This window comes from Leptodactylus fuscus, chromosome 10, assembly GCF_031893055.1.
Source record: "Leptodactylus fuscus isolate aLepFus1 chromosome 10, aLepFus1.hap2, whole genome shotgun sequence".
In the NCBI taxonomy this organism is placed as follows: domain Eukaryota; kingdom Metazoa; phylum Chordata; class Amphibia; order Anura; family Leptodactylidae; genus Leptodactylus; species Leptodactylus fuscus.
The window spans coordinates 82,307,936-82,317,735 of NC_134274.1; positions in this window are offsets into that span (position 1 = coordinate 82,307,936).

A 9,800-nucleotide genomic window follows, 5' to 3' on the forward strand; every position below is an offset into this window, starting at 1 on the left:
AAACGGTGCATGAGTGAGGACCAGAAAAATGATGCCCGATTGAGTACCACATAAATGGTGCCCGAGTGAGGACCAAAAAGGTGCCCAACTGAGGACCAACGATGTTGCCCACAAGAGGCCTAATAAAAGGTGCCCGAGTGAGGATCAAAAAGGTGCCCGAGTGAGGACCAGAGAAATGATGCCCGATTGAGTACCACATAAATGGTGCCCGAGTGAGGACCAAAAAGGTGCCCGAATGAGGACCAAAGATGGTGCCCAAAAGAGGCCTAATAAAAGGTGCCCAAGTGAGAATCAAAAAGGTGCCCGATTGAGGACCAGAGAAATGATGCCCAATTGAGTACCACATAAATGGTGCCCGAGTGAGGACCAAAAAGGTGCCCGAGTGAGGACCAAAGATGGTGCCCAAAAGAGGCCTAATAAAAGGTGCCCGAGTGAGGACCAAAAAGGTGCCTGAGTGAGGACCAACGAAATGATGCCTGATTGAGTACCACATAAATGGTGCCCGAGTGAGGACCACAAAGGTGCCCGAGTGAGGACCAAAGATGGTGCCCAAAAGAGGCCTAATACGAGGTGCCCGAGTGAGGACCGAAAACGGTGCCCGAGTGAGGACCAGAGAAATGATGCCCGATTCAGTACCACATAAATGGTGCCCGAGTGAGGACCAAAAAGGTGCCCGAGTGAGGACCAAAGATGGTGCCCAAAAGAGGCCTAATAAAAGGTGCCCGAGTGAGGACCGAAAACGGTGCATGAGTGAGGACCAGAAAAATGATGCCCGATTGAGTACCACATAAATGGTGCCCGAGTGAGGACCAAAAAGGTGCCCAACTGAGGACCAACGATGTTGCCCACAAGAGGCCTAATAAAAGGTGCCCGAGTGAGGATCAAAAAGGTGCCCGAGTGAGGACCAGAGAAATGATGCCCGATTGAGTACCACATAAATGGTGCCCGAGTGAGGACCAAAAAGGTGCCCGAATGAGGACCAAAGATGGCGCCCAAAAGAGGCCTAATAAAAGGTGCCCAAGTGAGAATCAAAAAGGTGCCCGATTGAGGACCAGAGAAATGATGCCCAATTGAGTACCACATAAATGGTGCCCGAGTGAGGACCAAAAAGGTGCCCGACTGAGGACCAACGATAGTGCCCAAAAGAGGCCTAATAAAAGGTGCCCGAGTGACGACCAGAGAAATGATGCCCGATTGAGGACCACATAAATGGTGCCCGACTGAGGACCAAAAAGGTGCCCGAGTGAGGACAAAGATGGTGCCCAAAAGAGGCCTAATAAAAGGTGCCCGAGTGAGGACCGAAAACGGTGCCCGAGTGAGGACCAGAGAAATGATGCCCAATTGAGTACCACATAAATGGTGCCCGAGTGAGGACCAAAAAGTTGCCTGAGTGAGGACCAAAGATGGTGCCCAAAAGAGCCCTAATAAAAGGTGCCTGAGTGAGGACCGAAAACGGTGCCCGAGTGAGGACCAGAGAAATGATGCCTGACTGAGTACCACATAAATGGTGCCCGAGTGAGGACCAAAAAGGTGCCCGAGTGAGGACCAAAGATGGTGCCCAAAAGAGGCCTAATAAAAGGTGCCCGAGTGAGGACCAAAAAGGTGCCCGAGTGAGGACCAAAAAAATGATGCCTGACTGAGTACCACATAAATGGTGCCCGAGTGAGGACCAAAAAGGTGCCCGAGTGAGGACCAAAGATGGTGCCCAAAAGAGGCCTAATAAAAGGTGCCTGTGTGAGGACCAAAAAGGTGCCTGAGTGAGGACCAACGAAATGATGCCTGATTGAGTACCACATAAATGGTGCCCGAGTGTGGACCAAAAAGGTGCCCGAGTGAGGACCAAAGATGGTGCCCAAAAGAGGCCTAATAAAAGGTGCCCGAGTGAGGACCGAAAACGGTGCATGAGTGAGGACCAGAAAAATGATGCCCGATTGAGTACCACATAAATGGTGCCCGAGTGAGGACCAAAAAGGTGCCCGAGTGAGGACCAAAGATGGTGCCCAAAAGAGCCCTAATAAAAGGTGCCCGAGTGAGGATCAAAAAGGTGCCCGAGTGAGGACCAGAGAAATGATGCCCGATTGAGTACCACATAAATGGTGCCCGAGTGAGGACCAAAAAGGTGCCCGACTGAGGACCAAAGATGGTGCCCAAAAGAGGCCTAATAAAAGGTGCCCGAGTGAGGACCGAAAACGGTGCCCGAGTGAGGACCAGAGAAATGATGCCTGACTGAGTACCATATAAACGGTGCCCGAGTGAGGACCAAAAAGGTGCCCGAGTGAGGACCAAAGATGGTGCCCAAAAGAGGCCTAATAAAAGGTTCCCGAGTGAGGACCAAAAAGGTGCCCGAGTGAGGACAACCCCTTTAAGTAGTCAGCAATATTTTTTGTTACTTTTGTTTTCTTACCATCCCACTCTGAGACACAGAACTTCTTACTTTTTACATTAACCTCTTGAGGATTCGGCATTTTCCCTTTTTGCCATTTTTGTTTTTTACTCCCAGCTTTCCAAAATTTACAGTTTTTTTACTTTTCCGTTCACAAAGTCAATGGTTACTTATTTGATATGTGAACTACGGCAGTGATTAGAATTTTTATGTTTTTATATATTTTATCAAAAGGTTTTTTTACTCTTTTTGAGCTTTTTCTATCCCTCATCCCCTCCGGGGACTGTAACATGGACTCATTGGATGGCTTATATCACAGACCGCATTCAGTCGCCTCCACAGAGATACAATACGCAGAGCACTACACATGTGCATACGGTATTTCTATTGAGGCCACTGATGGGCACGTCAGGTCACATGACCCATGATAAGCCGCCATGTTTGGACCAGATCTCACAACGGAGGAAGCATAAAAGGTGCAGGCATGGCCACAGAGCTTGGCCCTATAGTATATGGGTAAGTGGTCTTATCTATTTCCAGTATTTGCTATGGCAGTGAGCTCAGCCGGGATTGGGATATGGACAAGGTCAGAGAAGACACCAGATAAGTAACTCTGTATAGCAGAGGTGAGTTTGGCGTTGTCTATGGTTGAGCTGAGTTTGTCTGAGTGTGAAGCAGTGACTGGATGTGATGTACAATATGACGGTCACAATACATGTAGCAGAGCTGGATTTGGTCATATAGTAGTGGTAGAGTCAGGCTTGGGAACATGGGAATGGCACTGCTGGATTTGTCAAAATGGAAGTATTAAAGTTGTATTTGACCCAGGAGGAGCAGCCAAAGCAGACCTCAAATGGAAGAAGAAGATCACCAGGAGCAGTGACCAGAAGAGAAGTCCTTGGATGGAACAGGCGACACTTGGAGTTGTGACCAGAGGTAGAAACAGAAGATGCCAACGACAGGGTCCAGGAGTTGGCCGGTGGAGATACCAAAAGACGATGTAGAAGATGAGAAGGATCAGGTCTAGGAGCTTTATTAGTTGGGACAGGACAAGGGACAAGGCAGTTGGGACAATACATGGGGGATACGTTAGTTTGGCCTTTTATAGGTTCCGTCTTATGGCGCTGTCCACGGAGCCACGTAAGCTATCTGGGCACTCACTTTCCTTATGGGGTAGATTAGGTGATGCTACTGTTATATTATTCCATGTGTAACGCTGGGTTTACCTATGGTGGTAGGTCAGCCTTGGGTTGTGTCTACAGATGACAAGAACATGGAACAGCAACATCAGCCATCCAGGCACTACACTTCATGGACTGCAATTCAGCCTGAGGAAGGACTAAAGGACCATTCTCCAGCCCAGAAGGTGGCATCTCTGGTACAGTACTATAGCTAGAATGGAGCCATCTTCTCAGTACTTGTAGTTGTGTAATATCTCCAGTGGATGTCATGTTTGATGACTTGGCATACGGACATAGAATAACAAATCTGCTTTCTTTGGAAAACAGCGCCACACTTATCCATAGGTTCTCTGTGGTATTGCACTTTAGCTCAACTGAAGTGTATGCAGCCGAGCTGTAATACCACAGAAAACCTGTGGCCATGTGTGATACTGACAAATGTGTAAAGTTTTTGTTATTTCAATATTAAAAAAATTAAAACTGCAAAAATAAATAACTTTGCATAGCTTTTTTATTATTATTTTTCTCGCTATGGAGCGTCATAAGGTTTTTTTGTTTTTTTTTGATGAGCTAATTGTAGTTTTTATTGATACCATTTAGGGAAATGTGAGACGTTTTGATCACTTTCTATTAAAAATTTTGGTAGGCAAAGCAGCAAAAAAAAAATAAAAAAATTATACCTCAGGTATGAATGTGTTTCAGCGTATGGGATAAATACTGTTCCGTATATTCTAATAGTTGCGGCATTCTCAGATGTAGGGATAGGTCGGCTCGCCGAGTAGCTGCCGTCCATCAAGACTAATGAGATATTTCATCTGTTTTTCAGAATTAGAGCCAATGTAAAGCATCGGCTGGAGGAAGCGTCCCCTGTGGGGAAATGGAAGATCCCAGAGCAAGGACATAAAGCTGGTCCTGGAGAATCTATAGAAGGAGCGTATAATATCCACCGCCCTCACTGAAGGATGCACCTGTCATCTGTGGCCATCACTTTACATTCCCATGTCCTCCCGAAATCCAGAAGGGTCACCAAGATGCATCTAAGGAATAGACAGCCCTCCAGACGCCTTTGTAAAGAAACTCTTGTCCATTATTTGGAGATTCATGGTGAAGACTAGTGTGATGGTCGATTACGTCTCTAAAGATGGCTGCCGCGATCTATTCTACTGATAATAAAGTGCGGTGATCAATAGAATTTGTGTTTGTTAAAAGGAGCAATTATTATTATATACGAGAACAATTATTATTATATAGGAGAACTATTATTATTATATACGAGAAAAATTATTATTATATATAAGAACAATTATTATTATTATTATTATTATTATATACAAGAACAATTATTATTATAGACGAGAACTATTATTATTATATATGAGAACAATTATTATTATATACGAGAACAATTATTATTATATACGAGAACAATTATTATTATATACAAGAACAATTATTATTATATACCAGAACAATTATTATTATATATAAGAACAATTATTGTTATATACCAGAATAATTATTATTATATATGAGAACAATTATTATTATATATGAGATTAATAATTATTATAAACCAGAACAATTATTATTATATACGAGAACAATTATTCCCTTGCGTCCCACCAGCGGCACAATATGGGGTATTTTCTGCCCCTGTGTGCTGGTAGGACAGGCGGAATTTTTAATTAGCCAGACTTAACACCTGGCTGGACCCTATATGAGGGCACCACACCCCTCCCCCTGCGTGTTTTTTTCTGTCCTGTGTGTGGACAGGTGGGGAGGACTTGGTGTCCTCCTATAGGGCTCTGTGGATCACTTACCTGATCCTGAGTCCTGTCCCTCGCTGGGGCTCCTGACCTGGAGAGAAGGCAGGGGTGTCAGCAGGGTCTTCCTCCTTCCCCCCCCCCCCCCCTCCCCGTCCACTGACTTACTTGCAGGGTCGGCGCTTCATGTGGAAGCTTCGGCTTCTGCCGTCGGCTCTGCGAACGGGTAGGGGCCGGAACCTTCGGCCGGCTCCCTCGTCCCTGGACGGGGAGGGAAAACTTGCGCACACTTCCGGCGCCGCACTTCCGGTTCGCGGCGGCCGAAAATATTTTACTATAGCTCCGGAAAGGAGCTAGTCTGGGGCAGGGTAAGGCAGTCCCCTGGCCCCAATACCCCCCCCCCCCCCCCCCTAGATAGAACAATTCTTGTTCAGGGGCTTTGGGGGAGTTGGGAAGCGGGAAGAGGGCGGGGTTTCGGGCATCCCGCCCCCTTTTTTTCGGCGGCCAGCTCAAAAGGGAGGGCAGGACACTCAGTCCTTGCCTTCCTAGTTTCCCACTAGTGGGGCTTATGTTTGGTGCAGTTTGCAGTTTGCAGTTGGTTTGCACTTCGCTGGTGGCAGCTGAGCTTTTGACAAATCCTGGTCTAAGCCGTTTCTTCCAACGCCTGGTAAGAAACCATTATTGTGTTTCATGTATGTTACTCCTCTCATACACTAAATCTATTTAGGTGAATATAGCGGTCGCTATTCCGCTACCATGTCCTCTTCCACCACCCCTCCTGGGGACCAGGAGAGGAGGAAATCCTCGGCCAAAAGAAAGCATTTTTCCTGCCGGGATTGCGATATTCCCTTACCTGATGGTAAGTGTGATCTGGGGTAGGGGCTCTCTGCAGTAGGAGGTTGCTAATTAACCTCTATATTCCAGGATACGATTGGTCACGTTGTCGGTCCTGCAGAGGGCCTCCTGCTGATGAGCCCTCCCCCAGGGACATGGTAATATGGATGAAGGAGTATATGGTGAGTACAGTGCAGAGAACAAGAGGAAAGATGGTTTCCCCACTTCTGGTAAGCTCCTCCTCCCTTTTTTGTAGGAGGAGTCGCTAAAGGACATCTGTGTGTCCATCACCCAGCTCTCCAAGAAGCAGCGGACAGAAGGGCGCTCTGCTTCTCCCCCCTCCCTGGAAAGACTGCAGATGGAGGATGACTCCTGCCCATCCGTGGTGCAGTCGAGCGTGGCCAGCAAACCCATATTTTCATGGGACAAAACAACCAGTTTGCTGAAGGCCATCCGGTCAAGGGGCCTGGATGACTTGGGGGAAGCCTCCACTTCTACCGCTGAAGGGCAGAGGGCCTTTCAGGTAGATGCGGCATTAATGGCCATTATGGAGCAGGAGTGGAAATTTCCTGAGAAGACTCATGTGGCCTCCAGGGTATTTAAGAATCTGTATCCGGTGGATCCTGTCCAGCTGTCCTCCTGGGGGCCACCCCCAAAAGTAGACCTGGCGGTAGCCAGGATGTCCAAACGTACCATTGTGCCTCTTGAAGACGGCTCTAACTTACAGGACCTCTTGGATAGAAGAATAGACTCCACACTTAAAAAAGCGTATTCTTTTGCTTCAGCTCAGACCTCTGTGGCCATTGCCTCCACCGAAGTGGCGGATTTTCTACGTGCCCGGCTGACGCAACTGGAGCGGGACATAGATACCGGCGTCGATAGAGACGAGATCTTATCGTCTATGTCCTCTATTCAGCTAGGAGCAGATTACCTGGGAGAGTCATCCAGACAACAGTTACGTCTGTCAGCAAAAACCATGGCTCAGACCACAGCCGCAAGAAGACCACTGTGGCTCCGTCCCTGGAGGGCGGACTTACCATCCAAATACGCCCTGTGCGGTCTACCCTTCCAGCCGGGCAAGGTGTTCGGGCGCAGCCTCGACGATCCAATGGAGGGTCTGGCCGAAGACAAGGGCAGAACCTTGCCGCAGGCCTCCAGAAGCAGAAGGCCTCCCCCAGGTAGGGGGCGAGGAGCTCAATCCAGGCAACCTCAGAGGAGGTCCAGAATACGACCTAGAGGTATGGGCAGGGGGCGCGCCAGGGATGATTCAAAAGGTAAACCTACCTTTTGAGGGTGCGCAGCTCTCTGCGGCCAATCTTGCGGTAGGTGGGCGTCTGGCTCACTTTGCCGGTGTGTGGGATCAGATCATCAGAGATCCTTGGGCTTTGCGGGTGGTGGCCCAGGGCTACGCCTTGGAATTCAAGCAGCCTCCCCGCGATCATTTCACCAGCACTCGTATCCTGCCTGCTGCCCAGCAGTCTATCCTAGAGGCAGCTGTCTTGGAATACAGGACAAAGGGGGCCCTGGAGAGGGTCCCCCCTTGGGAGGAAGGCCTCGGTATCTACTCTCCAGTTTTCCTCGTCCCCAAACCATCTGGGGACTGGAGAATGATAGTAGATTTAAGGTATCTCAATCGGTTTCTAAGGGGAAAACCATTCCGTATGGAAACCGTAGATTCTGTAACATCCTTCCTCCAGCAGGACGAAGTAATGGTGACCCTAGATCTCAGGGATGCCTACCTGCATGTCCCTATTTTTTGCCCACACAGGAAATATCTAAGAATAGCTATTCAAATAGCTGGCCGCAGAGAGCATTTTCAGTTTACCGCCCTCCCCTTTGGCATATCGTCAGCCCCGTACGTCTTCACTAAGACGGTCGCCCCCATCGCCGCCGCTCTAAGATTAGAGGGGCTCTTCGTGGTTCCATATTTAGACGACTGGCTCATAAAAGCTCAGTCTACTTCTCTACTCCGCCAACATCTTCAGATCGCTGTATCCCTCCTTCAGAATCTAGGATGGGTGATCAACTGGGAGAAATCCGAGACGGTGCCATCCACCCGGAGGAAGTTTCTCGGATTTATTCTGGATTCCCAGAAGATGCAGATCTACCTTTCCGGCCCAAGGAAACTCAAGATAGAGGCAGCTGCCCGCCTTCTATTTGGAACTCGGCGAATAACCATCCGGACCGCCATGAGAGTTCTAGGCCTGATGTCCTCTTCTGTCAGGGCGGTTCCTTGGGCCTTATGGCATTTGCGTCCCCTTCAGAGGGAAGTGCTGAGCGCCTGGAACAGGTCGCCACGGGGACTGCAAAAGAAGATCTGCCTTTCTCCCGCTATCCATCTTTCCCTCAGATGGTGGATACACCTGAAAGACGGAAGGTCTACGGTCCCTCCACAGTGGGTCCTGCTGACAACGGATGCATCCCATCAGGGATGGGGAGCCCACTTGGACGACAAAACTATACACGGCGTTTGGGCTCATCCGGAACAGGGGTCATCCAACCTGAAGGAACTTCAGGCAGTGTACCTTGCCTTGTGTCACTTCGCCCCCCTCCTCAAGGGGAAGGCAGTCAAAGTCCGGTCGGACAATATGACGACGGTCATCTATATAAACAAACAAGGCGGTACCAGATCCCGGGCCCTTCAAAGAACCACGAATCTAATCTTCTCATGGGCAGAAAAGAACCTGTCCCATCTATCCGCTGTTCACATCAGAGGCTCCCTGAACATAGTAGCGGATCAGTTGAGTCGGGGTATTTCCGTATCCGGAGAATGGTCGCTTCATCCAGGAATATTCCAGCAGATCGTCCAAAGATGGGGTCTCCCAGAGGTCGATCTTATGGCAACCCGACTCAACGCCAAGGTACAGACCTTCTGTTCCCTGTATCAGGAGGACAACCCCTTGGCAGTGGATGCCCTGTCCATCCCATGGAGGTTCAGGCTGATTTACATCTTCCCTCCAGTTCCCATCATTTCCAGGGTATTGATGAAGATAAGACAGGACCAAGTCTCGGGCATCGCCATAATCCCGTTCTGGCCAAAAAGGACTTGGTTTGCCCAGCTCATGAGGATGAGTCAAGGCATTTATTGGAGGCTTCCCCCCCTCCCAGACCTGGTAACTCAAGGAGAGCTACTCTGCCAGGATCTGAGGAGGTTCAACTTGACAGCCTGGAAGTTAACCAGTCCCTATTAAGGAATAGAGGACTTTCAAAGGCCATCCTAAAGACGATTTCCTGTGCCCGCTCAGAAGCTACAAATAGAAGTTACCAGAGGATTGGTAACATCTTTAAAACTTGGTGCCAGGAGCACGAAGTGGACTCCGTGGATCCTCCAATAGGTGTGATCTTGGACTTTCTTCAGGACGGCCTTGACAGGGGCCTCTCGGTTGCCACCTTGAAGGTGCATATGGCCGCCCTGTCCGCCTGTCTGGGGAGGCGGTTATCTCAGGACCCCCTAGTAAGTTCCTTCCTTAAAGGGGCGGGGAGGTTGAGACCAGCAGTATCTGCTCCAGTCCACAAGTGGGATCTCAGCACGGTCCTTTCGGCGCTATGTGGTAAACCCTTTGAACCTCTGGAGTCGGTAGAGCTGAAGTTCCTCTCCTACAAGGTAGCATTCCTCTTGGCAATAACATCAGCCAAGAG